Source organism: Zonotrichia leucophrys, chromosome 1 (genome assembly GCF_028769735.1).
Source record: "Zonotrichia leucophrys gambelii isolate GWCS_2022_RI chromosome 1, RI_Zleu_2.0, whole genome shotgun sequence".
NCBI classification, from domain to species: Eukaryota; Metazoa; Chordata; class Aves; order Passeriformes; family Passerellidae; genus Zonotrichia; species Zonotrichia leucophrys.
Genome location: NC_088169.1, coordinates 65,997,608 through 66,015,223, shown reverse-complemented (window position 1 = coordinate 66,015,223; position 17,616 = coordinate 65,997,608). Strand labels below are relative to the sequence as shown.

General features: G+C 37.3%; 1 protein-coding gene across 2 annotated transcripts in view; it reads right to left on the bottom strand.

The window, feature by feature from the left end:
- Positions 1 to 17,616, bottom strand: part of TRPC4 (transient receptor potential cation channel subfamily C member 4) — a 131,726-nt gene that overhangs the window by 42,063 nt on the left and 72,047 nt on the right. The window lies entirely within an intron of this gene.

Below are 17,616 nucleotides of genomic sequence, written 5' to 3'. Positions count from 1 at the left end.
GTATTATGTGATTTGACTTTGATATTGTTTCCACATAATTAGCAATCAGCAAGTTTATATTTTCACATTATGATGGCTTCCAGCAGTTTGTAATTACACAAGGGATTTTGCTACATGATTATTCCTGATTTCACATCTTTAGCTCCTTCATAGAGTCTGCCCATATGAAAATGTTCTGGTATTCACTTTCTCAGTTGTCATGCTGGAAATTGGCTCTTCCCTGAGACCACTGAAAAACAGAAATTCACAGCACCAACAAAAATAATCTGGTATAAATAATAACACAGCCTGATTCTAGTGTTATCCAAGCATTTACATAACACAGAATTTAATTTTCACTTCTGATTAAATCTGTTTTTTCTAGAATACATCTCTCAGTCAATGAAATTATGAAGAAATAACACAACTGATACTATTAATTCTATATGGTCCTTAAAGAAATAATTTTATAAATAATGTATCATCAGAATATGTTGTTAGCTCTTTACTGTACCACAATGTTACCTACAAGTATTTATTTCATTGTATTATGAAATACAAAAAGATATAAAAAACTTCCACTTGTAACAAGGTGCTCATTTTTACATTTATAAAAGCAATCTAACAAAATCTGAGTCCAAATTCAATTCTCATTCTGACATCAATAGGTGGCTGAGTATGTTATATAAAACAGGATGTAATTTGTCATCTAGAAATGAAAGCTGTCAAAGAAAATTTGTTTCCTTTCTGACATATACAAGGGAGTTATGATGTAGCAAAAAGAACTATCTCTGATAGCACTCTCTAAAAGATGAATGATATTAATGACTTTTTTTGAGGAAGAAACAGCTGAAAACATTTATCACAGACTTTCTTATTAATACTTTTTTGAAGCCATAGCCAGATTCTCTGTTGTGCTGTGCTGCAGTGCCATTACAGACACACTGGTAGGAAAGGTTTGCTCTGGGGTCTGCTGCTTTGTCACACACACTTCCCAATGACTGTGATCCCATTTGACAAGACTCAAGCTCAACTGCTTTTTCTTTTTCTAGAATACTTTACTTCTAATATTTTACAAATTTTCACAAATATTTAATGAAAAGTTAACTCTTCTATTTAGTTAAACTTCAAATTCACAGGTCAGTATTTTCTATCTATTGGTTGTGAAAAGCATTGGCACTAATGACAGATTCAAGTCCCAACCTCCCTAAGAAGATTCCTAAATTTGGTAGATTGTTTCTCCTTTTAGAAATGTCACTGCATATTCTTTTCTGTATCTTCCCCCAAAGGCTGTAATTGAGAATTTCAGTGCTTACTCTGTGAGGACTGCTTCATTAAGACAAACAACATTTAATTGCAATTTAAATGCTTTAATGTTATTGACTAGATGAGCTCTACATTTTCCTTTCCAAAAGCTAGGGACCGTGTTCTGGATTCCTTTGGGTACAGTTATACTGAGAGTTTTCTGCCTCAGGCCAGAAACCCTGATTCCTGCACCAAATCCTATTCTCAGGTCCATCCCATCTAAATGTTGTGCCAGCTGGAGCAGACCATCTCAATAACCACGACTCCTGCTGGATGCAAACCACTGGTCAGCTTTTACTCAGCTCTATCTGCAGCTGTGTCCTTAAGGGTGCCAGTGAGCTCACTCTGTGTCATGGTTTAACCCCTGGCTGGCAACAAAATACCACAGAGCTGCTCACTCACCACCCAATTCCTCTCAGTGGGGTGGGGGAAAAGATTGGAAAAAAGTAAAAAACATGGGTTGAAATAAGAACAGTTGAACAAAATTAATATGAAAAACAATAACAATAATAACGATAAAGAAAAAGAGACAGGGGAATAAAACCCAAGAGAGACAGGTGATGCACAATGCGGTTACCCACCCACAGCTGAGTGCTGCCCAGCCCATCCCAGAGCACAGATTGGCCCCACCTAAGCAGCCTCCCCCAGTTTATATGCTGGGCATGACATCCTAAGGTATGGAATGTCTTTTTGGCCAGTTTGGGTCACCTGTCCTGGCCATGCTTCCTCCCAGCCTCTCGTGCACCAGGCCACTGGCAGAGCACGGGACACTGAGATGTCCTTGGCTTAGCATGAGCATGCTCAGCAACAACCAGAACATCAGAGTGTAATCAACATTATGGTCATACTAAACCCAAAACACAGCACTGCACCAGATGCTAAGAGGAACATTAACTCTGTCCCAGCCAAAACCAGGACACTTGGGATCAGAGCACCAGATGACAGCACCTTGCATATGATCAGGGCAACCTGAGTCACATCAGATCCCTGTGACAGAGAAAATTCACAGCACGGATGCCTTCATCATAAAATCCAGAGTTTACTTTCCTCTCACCAAGAACAAAATACAATTCCAGGGGTTTTTATTTGAATTTTTCTATTTTGTAACTTCAAATATGAGGAGGAAGGAAACAAAAGGAAAATAGAAAAGGAAAAATTGAAATGCTTTTCTAAAAGGATTAATGACATTGCAGCTTTGAGCATTTAAAATTTCTCATTTGCTACATCAACACAAGCAGAAACTCCTACTTTGATTCATGACTCCTCAGTAAAATGAATCAGTACAGAAAAAAACCTATTAAAAATCTATTAAATAAGCCAAGACTTATCTATAATTGCAGTGATTCTGATTAATTGCTTAGAAAAGGCAATGGCAACTAAAACTAGAATGCAGTTGTTAGGAACCAGCTGTGCATGAATAGCTTTGTTAGACTTCCCAGTGGTAAAGGAAAATGAATCAGTTATTGAGCTTTGGGATGATTGTGTAAAATAGCTTAAAACTTCAAAATTATGATGTTGGTATAATACTTCTAGCTCCCACACTGGGAAAGTGTTAGAACCACCATAATTCAAGACATTTTTTGTAGGGGAAAAAAATTACAGAAGCACTGTAAGTTTCTGAAGAGAAAATAAAATTTGAACTTCTGTTAAACTGAATCTCTGTTCTTGCACACCTAGCTGGTGTATTTCCATGCATAGCAAGCAAATAATAAAACTGATATTTCTTAGTAAAGTCTTACATTTGAGACAGAATAACCCTGTGCAACAGTGCAAGCTAGAATTCATGGTCTAGTGCGTAACTTTGCAGAAAACGCCTAGGGACACCAGTAAACAAGAAGATAAATATGACTGGGCACATATTTGATTAAGTCACTATCATTTCAATCCTATTACTCCCAAGGCACTCTTCATACACCTCTGACACCAAGTCTCCTGTCTGTACCAATAGTTTCTAAAAAATACATTACTTCTCAAGAGAATAGAAATAGTGGCTGATCATTCTCTCAGTATTCATTCGAACACTGAATAAACTGAGACAATAAACACATTTTGTTTATAAACTCAGAAGTTCAAGTTCATTCTACAAGACCAAAATCAATATGTATTCTAAAAAAACTTCATATACCAACACAGGGAATGTAAAAGGAAAAAAACAAAAACCCAAACCTCTGGACCAGTGAGCAATTAGCAATCAAAGCTTGTTTCCAGTCCAAGTCATTCTGTGACTCCACTTTTCTTACATTCAAGTTGATTTTGTGTCCTGTATTGGTAAGGCCTCCAAGCCTTAGCTGGTCAGCCAGAAGGGGTTAGGATCCAAGATAGTTACAGTTCCACTACATGATTAGTGAGTTCCCCCACATCCAGAACATTCTACCACTTTGTCTACATCCATAGCTGCCATATCACCGGAAGGAAAAGTTGCAAATTAAGAAACCAACCTTTCAAAATTCATGAGGGAGCTGCAAATATGATGAAAGCAACTAAAGCACAGAACACAGTGAGAGTTTAATTGGAGAAAAATTAGCTAAGAAAAGCTTTGAGTGAGGGATGGGTAGGAAAACAACCAGAACAGCTAGAGTCTTCTCGGAATTGCCTGCTCATGTGAGAATTTCTATTGGCATCACTGGAGACTGCCCTATTCCTCATTTGCTCAGCTTGTTGCAGAGGTCAAAAAAAGGCAGAGAGTTATTCTTAGTTCCACTTTCCTTTGTTGACTGTCCTTTCAGATTGGAGCAGGGTATTGACTTATTTGAAAGAAACCTGAACACAAAAATTTCAATGCCTTCTTTTCTTCATTTTCAGGCTTTATGACTGCTTCTGCGAAGAGAAACCTTGGATCAGTGATATTTTGTTGCACTATTAAATATATTCTGTAAAAAACAATGGTAATCACCTCCCATTAGCGCCAGGCAAATTTAGATTTAACTCTGCTAGCTTAGCTTTACGAGGTGCCATCCTGCATCCTCATGTGAAAAATGGATATTAAGCATAACTGTTCTTGACTCCATGCTTATACTGTTCTAGCCAAGAGATAAGAAAGTTGAACTCCGAGGTTTCCCAGTTTCTTTAGAAGTGACTCTTTATGATGTGAAGCTTGCGTGGAACTGAAGGGGCCAAAGTTCCCCAAAATCACTGGGAATCCAGTTCCTGGAAAGCATAACACTCATTTGAAGGCTGACTGAATATAAAATTAGAGGGAGAAAGGAAAAAATAATAACACAGACTGACTTCAAAAGCATTCAAGCTAGATAGAGAAATAAACAGAGTATTTTTCTGTTGAAAGTTCTCTATTAATGTGCAGATCTGACTTTGCAGTTTCACAAATACTTAGGAACAGAATGTATATAGTCACCTAATCTGCTTTTCTTTCTCTTCAAATACTTTAATGCTCTTTATCTTTAGGTTCCTCTTGTTTAACTTGGCTGTGTTTTTATCTAAGAATGTTGAGAGCTGAGAAATCAGATTAATCACCCAGTTCCTTCACAAAGACTAAACTGAAATAAAAGGTCTTTGGCAAGCATGCTCAATGAGCATTATTCTGAGACCATTTTCAGGAGAAATGCATGAGAGTCTCTAACAGATACATCAGTTTTATCAGTCAAGTGCAGCCATGTGCAGCTTCTGCAGTTTAAACACAAAATATTAATTTTAGAAAGTATTTCAGGGGAGTATAATTGCTTGCTCTAAAGTCTTGCTTTCCAAAAGCTCTTTTATACCTAACAATAGGTTGCAGTTGAAGGAAATTACCTTCTCTTGGGAACAGACCTATGAAATACTGCACTTTAATGTAACAGGAAGATATCTACTACAGCCATTAATGAAAATCTGTGTATCCAGCATCTGCCAGCCTGGATAAATAAGTACTGTCTTGGATAGTTCTTTCCTCTTATGAACCTCTGCAATTTGTGGCAAAACATTAGAGTTTGGGATCTCAAAAACCTGGAGTTACTCTCACTGTTGCTGTAAAGATGTTTGAACACTGCTGGTTTCTTTCACAGTGAAGAATCAGAGTGAGGAAGGAATCAATAAAGAGCCAATTTTAATTGAGAATTATATAAGCATCACTTTTAAGGATGTTCAGGCATCATCTACACTGAAAAAATCAGTCTGAGACTGAGCATTTGACCCCAGTCATCGCCACTACCTACTATCTCTTGCCTGGCACCATTTTTTATTTCTCCAGACATGTCTGTGTAAGGCAAATCTGCAACTTTTTGAAGCCTGAATAGAAATCCCTTAGCATCACTCAGTCATCCCATCAAGCTATGGTCTGCTTGCATTTAGCATTACAGACAACCTTTCAAAGACCAGTTCCTCACTCAATATTTTATTGATTTTTACATTATACATTTCTGTGTTAGACTGGTGTTTCTAAAAATTTTGCATGCTTCTAGTAACTTGGTAACTCGGGGGATGTTTTTGTTTGGCCAGATTCCATAGCATTCTCTTGTGGAGATAGGGCCTAATACATTGGCTTGTACTACCAGGTAAAGGAATGTATTTTCTTTTAAAGTTTGGAAGAAAATGGCCATTTATTAAAAGCTGGAGGTCGAAGAAGTATATGTGGAAGGATATAAACAAAGTTTCTTTCAGTCCCTGAAGGTCTGAGGCTACATTCTTCAGCGACAAATCAAAGGCAATTTCTTCACTGCCAGAGAAATATACTTCATAGGCTGTTGTCACTGCCTGTATGTCACATGCCCTGGCCTCTGCTCTAGCAAGTCATAAAGGGTACATTTCTAAGAAAGAGATGCTCTTTAATCTTTGTGAAAGATACTAGCACTCTGAAGAAATATTTTCTTTTGCTTTTTTTTTCACTCTTCTATGATGTTTCCCGATCATATACATGAAAGCGTGATTCTTTAAAATGAAATTTATTTGAGAGTCAGTGATACAAGTAAGAATAAAGAAACTTATTGTATAATAAGAAATAAGTGAGTACAGAGAGGAAAACGCCCAAGTAAACATACAAAAACCCCTGAAGCTCCTATGTGACATGCAATTTAAATTTAGATCACACGTGTACTCTTATGATCCTATATATTACATACAAGATTTAACAAAATCAGCTGGGTTGAAGACTTCTGCTGTGGTCCACAGAGGCCATTCTGGCCTCCATAGAGGCCACTTCTGAGATAGGAATATCTTGAGCTAATATTATCATCCGTCATCTTTTTCTCCACAAAATCCAGCCTGCACCTGTAAAGATCTCTTAGTAATACCATCAAACACTATAGTCAGGATCAAAACATCTTCTGTACCAGAGAACGCTTTTAAATTTACACCCAAAATACCTACTTGCTGAGGTTGCGGTGGTGAGACTCCAGTGTCTCTTTATTACTTACTTCTGCCCACTCTGTGCCAATTAGTACCAACCCTGACAGAATCCATAGCTCTCCCAAATCCAGCCTCTATCAGCACAAAAAAAAAAAAAAAAAGGTGATTTCTTCAGCATACAAATGCTTCAGTGAGAGGCTGAGAGGAATGGCAGCCAAAAAACTCCATACTTCATAACTGAACTATATTGTAAACTGAACTATATTGTAATTGGGCAGGGAAACAGCTGCAACATTCTCTAAGATTTAACTGCAAGCTCCTTTATTGCTTCATTCTAGAACTTCAAAGATAATCCAACACCAGTGTTTTAATCTGGGGAATTTTAGAAACTTCAACTAGGGATCTGATACACAAACTCCCCAATTCAACCTTGACAGCTCACAATGGTAAAACCTCACCTCCTCTTTAGAAAAAAAATACTTAATGGCAGTACTTCTTGGGGAAAATATCTTTCTTTCTCTGAAGTACTGAGCTTGCTAAGCTTGTTATAAACCCCAGCTTTTCCATGAAAACTGAGGGAGGATAGAAGCCAAAGGACTCAAGTCTAAGAGAATAATATTTATGTTTTTATTGGCAGAATATTTATATTGGCAGTGTTACGATGGGTCAATTTACATTGATTGCATTTGTAAAGGAAGGAAAGCAGTAAGGAAGGGAACTTCTTTTCCTTAATTTTATTTTTGAAAATTACAGGATAATAATCTTCACCTAATTGTTTTGCAGTGAATAAGCATATCTGTTGAAAAGTCGGTCTATGAAGAATAGTATAAATTTGCTAAATAGTTCACTGATTAATTATGTTGATTTCACTACTTTTTTTTTTTCTAATATAGGTATCTGTGTTTTTTTCCTGTGAAAAGAATATCTGCAAACTGAACACTTGGGTCATTCTATCTTCTGATGTAATAAATAATTTTATAGTGATCCGCCCTTTTCCTTCCTCAGTCACCTGAAAATTCCTAGTGCTTGATTACTTCAAACTCATTGAGCTATTTGGGAAGTTAAATATCCCTGGAGTACTGCTGCAATATTAATAAGAACAAAAATACTGTTTCTGAACCCTTAAAATCTATTTAGGTTTTTTCTTTAGGCTTTCAGCAGAGATGCCAGGTTATATACTGGCAAACACATATGAGAAAGACTAAGGTTGCCAGATTCCTTAACACCACAGGAGAAGAGAGGTAAGTATGTGTCATCCTCTGTACATTCAGTGACAGAGACCTCCCAGCACACTGGCTACAGTGTGTATGTCCCTCAGCTCCTGCCATCAGATCACAGAAAACCCAGTCTAGAAGTGACCTCCAGCGGGGAGCGAGCTCCTTCTTTTGCTTTGCATGCACGAGTGGCTTCTGCTTTATTTATTAAACTGCCTTTATCTTAACCCTCGAGTTTTCTTAATTTTACTCTTCTGATTCTCACCCCCATGCCACTGGGGGAGAGTGAGCAAGCAGTTGTGTGGTGCTTACTTGTCATTGGGATGAAAATACAACAGGTATGTTTGCTCTGGCTGAAAGTTGCGCCAGAAGAGCAGGACAACCTCAAACCAATATAGCCTTAATATTGATAAGGTCTTGTTTGACCATCATTCGTGCACTGTAATTTGCAGATCATACCTGGAAAGATCAGTCTGAAAAGAAAAAGTGCTCCTCTTGCCAGGCTACTTTTGTCAACGTTTAGTACAGAACAAGGTTTTTTTTTGTTTTTTTTTTATAGCCAGGTTAGGAAGATATAACCTTAATCTATTATGAAAACAATTATTTCTCTTCATTTAAGTGTTATTATGCTACTTACTTTTAATGTGATTTGACCAACACATTTTTATTGAGAATAAGGCCATATGCATTGAAAGAAAGTATTTTTTTCACTGTATATAAAAGCTTTATCCTTTATTTCAGCATTTTGACTGATTTTGAATAAATTCACTAGAGGTTTCAGCTTTGGAAATAATGATGAAGAAGTGTCTTAACACAAGTGCAATCTTGCAGGCTGTCATAGCTCTTACAGTTCTCTCTTGCAAAACTTTCCATCTGATCTTCAGCATCTTTATGTAAAATTGAGGATCTTTCCCTCATAACAAAACTCTGAAATGCAGCTTTGCATCATGCTTACATCTCCAGGCAGACCCTTAGATCATACAATGCACTAGAAGTAAACAGATTCCTGTAAACAGGTTCACCATTTCATCTTAAAGGCTTTTTTGGGGTCTCAAAGAAACAGAATATCAGGACTTAAAAAAATAGTCACTGTTCGTTATCTTCTAGAAATTATATGTCATTCTTTTTAGCCTGTATAACACATCTAGTTGTCCTTTGTCACCTCTAAAATAATTGCAAGCAAGACAGGTAGTGACAAAAATTATTTTGTTCTCAGATGGCCTGAGTTGCCTGGAAATGTCTGTCTCTTCCCATCAATGATGAAGGAACCCAAGGCTGGGCTGCTGACATAGGTACTGTAGTTAAAAACATGAGGTTATGTGGAATGAGTCAGAAACTCACAGCACAAGCACACTACAGGAATGGCTTTTTCTAGTTTCTTTCTGTGTGCTATTAAGAAGGCAAAAACAAACACGTTACCTAATTTTATAAATAATGTGTCAAACTGTTTTACATGATGTTACACTTTCAGCTTGTCTTAATGTCAAATGGCATGTAACCGAGTCATGTATTTTTGTGAGCTGCTAATAAGCTGCTAATAAAGCCCTTAAGGTCAGCTATTTAGAACAACCTCTAATTTAAACAACTCCATTACCCTGATATGCTCAGCAGGCAGAGTAAAACATCCTCTCCATCCACCTGAAAAACCTAACAAGCCAGACCTTGTACTTGAACAGAGCACAGGCATGTTGTACTCTGTAGACCCTCAGTAATTTCTACTTTCTGAAGATCTGCATTGGTCTCTCTCTCCCACAGATGTTAAAGACCCTCACATTTATCCAATACTACTCAGGAATGAAACACACTCAAAGAACAAAAGCCTTGATTTGATATAATAACGTAATAACATAGAAGGTGATGTTCAACTTTGGATTTCTTTCTTCTCCTATTCATATGTATTCACCTTGGCTTTTCACTGTTCTCTGAAACATTCTGCAAAATCCTTCCTTATCAAGTCCTTTCTAGTTTGCAAGTGCTCACCGACATGTGAGACTATTTTCTCCATAATAAAAGAGTTTTCAATTTCTTGAAATCTTTTCTTAAACTATCTTATTTCTGTAAAATAGGATCTCAAGAACCAACCCTGGAGAATATCATCCTATTATTTACAGAAGAAAGCCAAGTATCTCTGCAAGGAGGACTTGTTGATAGTTTTGTGTAAACATTTTCCTTTCTCTTTGAAAAATACCCTAGAAGTTCAAATGCCAGCACTCAAAATTAAACCCTATATAACTTTCAGAATGCAAGTTTCACTTTGTCAAACCACTGCCATATTGAGCATTTCTCCTCATTTTTCTACTTTAGTTCCTGGAGCTGGAAAGTTTAGAAATCAATATTCTCTGCTCAACTGAATAATATATATATAGACCAGATCTCTTTGGAGGCGCAAGAGTGAGTTCATCTAAGAAGCATTTTTTTTCTCATAAACCTTTTGCTTGACAATGGGTGCACATATTGATGGAGGCAATGGATGAAGACACCCTTTGCTATTTTATCTTGATAGCTAAGGTTTACACTAAGTGAAGGAAGGAGTAAAGAAGGAAGTGAAGATTCCTCTGCGGACATCTGGTGGAACAAAGAGAAGATAGATTAAAAGAATGAGCAGATAGACCTAAAATAAGTTTGCTTTGGCTGTCTTGTTTTATTGTTCAATAAACACTCAATGGAGAGAGCCAGACAATGGAAAAAAATGTCACTGCAACAGCATGTAGAAGCTTCAGTGTCAGCATGTTCAAATGTGCCTCAGTAACTCTTATTTTAAGCTAGTTAAACCTAGCATGGGAATGGATTAGTTAGTTTTTGGACAGAAGGACAGCACACTTTGTGCCATGGTCCTCAGTCTATCCCAGGTTTGTAGGGAAGCTTGAAGGTGCATCAGCAGGGACTCGTTCAAACCAACTTCTGCTGCTGCCAGTCTCAACAGAAGGGTTGTGCACTGCTGCTTAGGGGTTTGCGCTACTGGTTTTTCCTGTTTGACACAGATATCCCAGCAACATTTCTTATAATGAAGATGCAGAAAAGCAATTGAAATGAGAGATTTCCACTGTACTTCATTAACAGAAAGTTTTGTCTTTGAGTTAATTACTACCATCATGTGTTTGAAATAAAAAGTCGCTGATCTTAGTTCATTAATAGTTTAACTAGAACTGTAATGAGAAGGTTGCAACCTGTGTGTAGCATATAGTATTTAAAGGTTATTGAGGACTCCTGAGACATCATTAATTACTTACTGCTGAAATTAATTTCCCCTTATGTGGGCTCTGTGCCTACAGAATTCAAAGTCTCTGTTACCACAGGGTAGAAATTGCAGTTGATGCAGTAAATTGTCTAACTTGCTTATACATTTTCAATGCCTAGTGAAGTAATTCTTCTAAATGAAGCACACTGTTTCCTTATCCAGCCACAGAAGCAAAGAGAGATGTCTCTGGAATGAACTTAGACGTCTTATCTTGAACAGACAGGATCTCCCTCTGTGCATACCTCTGTCTATTGACTCTATATGGAATTTTTTCATATATTCTAGGAAAACTGTTTCACCACTGTATTAAGCAGATGTGACCTGTGATTTAGGAACATTTTTTCCTAGCAGCAGTAAATACATCTTCCACAGGGACACCTACATCTCATTTAGTCCTGCTTGACTGTGTGACTTTCTTCTATAACAAGGTGACCAGAATGAGGGAAGGCTGTTGATATTGGCCACCTGGACTTCAGTAAAGCCTTTGACACCATTTCCCACAGTGCTCCTGCAGGAGAAACTGGAAGGTTATGGCCTGGATGGGAATACTTAAAAAACTGTTTGGATGACTGGGCCCAGAGAATGGTGGTGAATTGAATTACGTCCAGTTGGTAGCTGGTCACCAGTGGTGACCCCAGTGCTCAGTGTTGGGGCCAGGCCTGTTTAGTATGTTTATCAATGATCTGGATGAGGGTATTAACTGCACCCTCAGTCAGTTTGCAGAAGACACCAAGCTAAGAAGGAGTGTTGTTCTCCTGGAGAACAGGAAGGTTCTGCAGGATCTGTAAAAGCTGGATCAATGGATTGAAGCCAAGGCATGTGGCTCAACAGGGCCAAGTGCTAGGTCTTGCACATGTGTCATGACAACCACAGGCAGTGCTACAGGCTGGGGACAGAGTGGTGGGAAACTGCCCAGTGGAAAAGGACCTTGGGGTGATGTTCAACAGCAATTGAACAATTTGAACACGAGCCATGTGAGTGCCCAAGTGGCCAGGAAGGCTCTGGCCCGTATCAGCAATAGTGTGGCCAGCAGGATCAGGGCTGTGATTGACTCCCCCGTACTCAGCACTGATGAGGACTCTAATCCTGTGTTCAGTTTTGAGCCCCTCACTACAAGAAGGACATTGAGGTGCTGCAGCGTGTCCAGAGAGGGAAAACGGAGAAGGAGAAGGGTGTGGAATCTAAGTCTCATGAGGGGTGGCTGAGGGAACTGGGGTTGTTTAGCCTGCAGAGTAGGAGGTTGTGGTAAGGTGGAGGTCGGTCTCTTCTTCTAAGTAATGAGTGATAGAATGAGAGGGAATTACCTCAAATTGCACTGGGGAGGTTTAGATTGGAGGTTGGGAAAAAATTTCTTCACCAAAAGGCTAGTCAAGAACTGGAACAGGATGCTCAGAGAAATGGTTGAGTCACTATCCCTGGAAGTATTCAGAAGACATGTATATGTGACACTGAGGGACATAGTTTAGTGGTGGACTCAGCAGTGCTGGGTTAATTGTTGGAATTAAAGTTTTTTTTTCCAACTGAAATGATTCTATAACTAACTAGAAGAAGGCTTTGTATGTGTAGCAGATAATCTACTCACCTAATTCATACTATTTAACAATCCGTGGACTTCTTATCTATAAATATGGAGACTTTTACATGATTTACAAAGCAAACATATGACCTAGTTTAGAGTACCTGACTCTGGCATGGAAAAATGTTTGTCAAATTTTTGGAGTGCTATAGCTGAGAGGCTGCAGAAATGGGTCTTGTGGAGACATGGACCCAAACGTGTATATATCACTCCTCTCAGTTATGCAATTCATAGACTAAACATGTCTTCCTTTGGTGTCAAAAATGTCCAAATATTATCAGAGTCTGGCTTTTGTGAGGTTTTGTTATTTTTTACATGGAGACTTCTGAGTGCACCTTTTCAGCCTTTTGACAAATACTCATATACACAGTGACTTGCTACACATGGCCACTGTGTTTCTGCTTACGTTTCAGGTGTGGGCTAATTTTAAACACAGAACAATCCTTAAGATGTTGTTTTTCCAAAGTCATTCCTGCTTACAGAGTCAGTAGTTCATGTTTTTGCATCTGAAAGACTTTTATGAGCAATTCACTATAATTTAAACATTAAAAACATTATTAAGAACATAGCAGCTTTTCATTTCAGTATTTTAAAATTATTTTTCTCCAGGAATTGCTAAAACAGTTTTGAAAATCAGTAATTCTTGCTTTCTATCATGCCTACGCTGGTTTCTGTAATAATGTTATATGGATGATATTAGCTATAAGAATTTAATTGGCAAACATGTCAAAGTCCAAGTGGATTTACAAGTAACTGCAGACAAACAAAATTCTTTATTTCATGGAAATGAAGCGTTTAGACACTGACATGAAATAATAGATTTGAAATGACTAGGCATGTTTTCATTGAAAATTTCATTGAATTTTGGCATTATTGTGAAACATTTTCATTTCACTGAGGCTGTATTTTGCATAAAAAACTAGGAAGAACTGATGATTCCTTTTTAAAAAGTCCTCTTTTGAGCAGAAGCAAACAGATGGTTTTTATTATCAAAACCAAACAACTTTTTTTTTATCTTTCAGCATCACTTTCCTAGAAACATTGAATTGATGCAGGAAATCTGAATATCATATTATTGTATTTAGTATTTAATTTAGTTTGAAGCTGATTTCCCTGAAATTCTTTCTAATAAGGCCTGAACACTTGTTAATTCTTTAAATACATCAAATTGTTGAACCCACTCCCTTTTTCACTCACCTTTGCTAGTACACATTCTGCAGCTGCTCACAGCTCAGAAAAAACAGGTCCTACCCCTGGGAAGAGAGAGCATCTAGAGGTCCAGCTAGAGATATTTGGGAGAGTTTTAGTAATTAAGCAGCTGCATGTCTAGTAAACCGGGAGAGAAAGTAAAATTTAGAATTTTTTTAATCAAACCTTTAAAAAAAGTTAATTCAGGACTAGAAAAACTTTGGAAACTCAGTTCTGACTTCTTTAGATATGTCTCAACATGACACATAACCCTGGATGGAAGCTAGATAAACCACACATTTACTTCAGGTTTTTTAAGATAAAAGCAGAAAAAAGCTTATTAAAATCTTTCCAGGCTGCTAATTTGAAATGAGCAGAATTTAACCTCTTTATATCCTATTTACAAATTTACCAGAGATTGTGTATTTGTTGAGGAAGTGAAAGACGATCAGCATAACCTAAGAATAGAAAAGATAAACAAAATAAAAAAGTGAACCCAAACCAAACCAGCCAGTGCGCATTCAAGAAGTGAGAGAGAAATGCTCAACAGTTACATATTTAAAATTTCCTATTTCTTCTGTTTTGATATGAGAACGTCTAATAACAAAGCAAAATGAGGCAATACTACCAATAATTATAACCTCATCCTGTTACTGTGTTTGAGCTTATACAGCCATAGCTTAAAAGAAATGGGACATTTCTCATGAAGCAAAAATGAAACAGAGATATAAAAGACTAGTATAAGTATTTAAATTGCATTGGTTAAATTTACAGTGAAACAAGATGATATTGTTCCAGCCTATTAATCTCCCCTTTATTTCACATGTAAGGGAAAATTAGTAAGCATTGTAGTAAGCACTTTTTCAAATTTTTGTAGTTATATGCTTAATAGCTAAACAGAACCAAAGCTAAAACAAAGTTAACTGAATAGTGAGAAAAACTGGATTTTTGCTCGGGTATCTCTTTTGAAAACTCTGAATATATACAACAAGAAAACACACATTTTACAATGAGTGAAAAGATGACTTGTTACTAATCAATAAAGAGAGCTACTATTCTCTTCTACTTGATTGAATTGCTACACCAGAGATTTGCAATTAATTTGAACTCAGATTTGCGTGTGAACCACATAGAGGCATTGGGATTTGCCTTCTACATCCTTATGTGGAGCTGCAGTTAATTCAGGTAACATTTTCATTTGGTTCAGAAACCAGGGAAACTTATTTCTCACTGCTCATTGTGTGCTTAGAATCTACCACAATGAACTTGTGGCAACCTTCATAAAACCAAACTCTCCCTTACTTGAGACAATATCAAACAGGTAATTGGACAACAAAATGTCTGTGCGCAGTGCAGGGTGGCTGTGTGACATCAGGGAACCTTCTTTGTTTGCTGTAGTTTGTAGCCCAGGCAAGTGTAGGTGTCAGAAACAGGCACCACAAGCTTCTTTTCTTACAGCAAAATGGCACCAGTGGTGCAAAATGAACAGAAAAAAAATAGCACTTGGATGTTCTGTCCCACGGGCTATGCTACAAAACCCCACGTTCTGGCAGATACTTTCCTGGTTCTGCCCCATAACTCCGAACAGATATTATCCACAGTCTTGCCAGACACCATCCTGCAAGGTAAACTTGAGACAATAAATCTTTCAACCTCATTAGTTATTAATAAAGAATACTGATGATTTTATCAGGGAAGTTTCTTTGTTGCTAATATACTGTGTTACCTCTGACCTGACTCCATGGAATGAGAATCGATATCACTGAGATGCCTTTGGACACCACATGAATGAGAATCACAGTATTATGGCAAGTGTGAAAGGAATGGAAATGCAGAGATGAGCAATTTTCACTGTGGAGAACCTCAAATCCAATTAGCATAATGTTCTTGGTTTGTGGAAGGCCCACTTCAGCAGCAAAATGGAGAACATGGAGAGCTCTAAAAATGAATGTACATTCTCAATTTCCACAAATGGGATTACACTAGGAGCTTGCAGAGCACTACACAAAGCACTGCCTAATCATCTGAATTTCAAGGGACTTTCTCTGTTCATTACAAGGCATTTCTAAATCTACATTTCAAGCATCATGTCATTTTGGAAAGTCCTCAAAAACTCTGAGATTAGTAATTTTCTTTACTCATGTTTGTCAATTTTCATTTCTTTACACAATGAAAATTCTTCACCATCCACTTGCTTGTTTCCAGAAGTACCCTAAATCTGCTGTTCTACACCATCCAGTGTCTTGAGATTAAACCAAGGTATGTTACCCAAAGACTACCACACCCCTTTACAGGACTTAGTTCTAATATGTTTGCTTGCTTAAAATGCCAAAAGGAATCTCTGCTAATAATTTTTGGTATTATTTTCAACTTTAAAGGAAAAAAGTAGTACTTAACTCCTGACCACTTAACCATAATAATGGTGTAAAAGGACACATGCCTCATTATTTTGTCACTTTTAGCTGCAATTTTTGGACTGAGATTGGACATTCTGGACAACCAGACCTGATTGCTCACTTGTGGAGCTCTGACCTCAGCCCCAGTATGGCATTAGAATGTTCTTTGGAAACAGCATGAGTAAAGGCTGAGATTTTAGGGATGGGTTGTAAGATAAGAGGGAAAGGACAATACATTCTTATCTGTTTTTCTGTTTTGTTGCAGGAGAGGCATTTAAAGCAACAGAAGTAGTCATCATTAAGTCTGGCACAGTACCATCTGAAAATAATTTATAAAAGCAGAGAATATATTGCCTAAAACACTGTACTATCAAGAGCTCCTGGCTGGGTTCCAGTGCCCAAGCTGAAAGAATCCCCTGACCCTGGAGGCTGTTGGATTCTGCCGGAGGCTGTGTCTCCTGTAACATCCTTAACACAAGAAATAGAAAGAACCTGATGATGTATTTTTATCATGATCTGTATGGACCAGGACAGATAGAATCCAAGCAATTGCTATGCCTGAGGTAAGTTTCTTGAACTAAGAGCTGCACCTACCAGAATACTGTAGTAATAATCAGAAATAAAACAGATGAACAGTTACAGAGGCTGCTGTTTGCTTCAGCAACCAGTATGGAAAACATTGTGGAACACATTTAGTAAACCTTGATTTTACTTCAGAGAGAATCAAATGGTAGGGATAGTGGAAAATATTTGCAGAAATGAAAAATGTGTGTAAATCTCGGGTAGCTGGTTGTTAATTGCTGCCCCAAGTACTGTACTGAGTTCCGACATGTAAAATAGAACAGATCACTGATTTGGAATTGTTTCACTAAATCAGTATGGCCTAATGTTTTCTACTATGAAGAATCAATTATGTAATCAGCTGTATTTTTGCAACCTGATTAGGCACAGCAATCAGATGCAACTATAAAAAACATTTCACCCTACATATGCCTATCACTCTATCTCAAATGAAAAAAAATTCAAGTTTTGTGTTATGGTTAAAAAAAAAAACTAAACAAACAGTGAGAGGTCAGAATTTTATTTCCATGTATAAATCCTTGCGAAAACAGAAGTCCAAGCTTCAGCTTCTTATATGACTGTAAGACAGGACTGGCGTTTAAAGAAATAGAAATAATGGTTGTTAAATCTGGCAAAGTACAATCTGAAAATAATTTATGAAGGCAGTGAATATGTTGCCTGAAACATTATACTATAGATCATAAAATTATGCAATACATTTTCTGAGGGAAAAAATGCTTATTAAAAGACTTATGAAGTTAGAGTACCTTCACAGTAGCTTCTTAGGATTACTAAACTATGTTTCAAATGAACAAAAGAATCATTAAATGTTTGGATATTATTTCTTCAAACCTTTCTAACATATTTAGTAACACATTTACT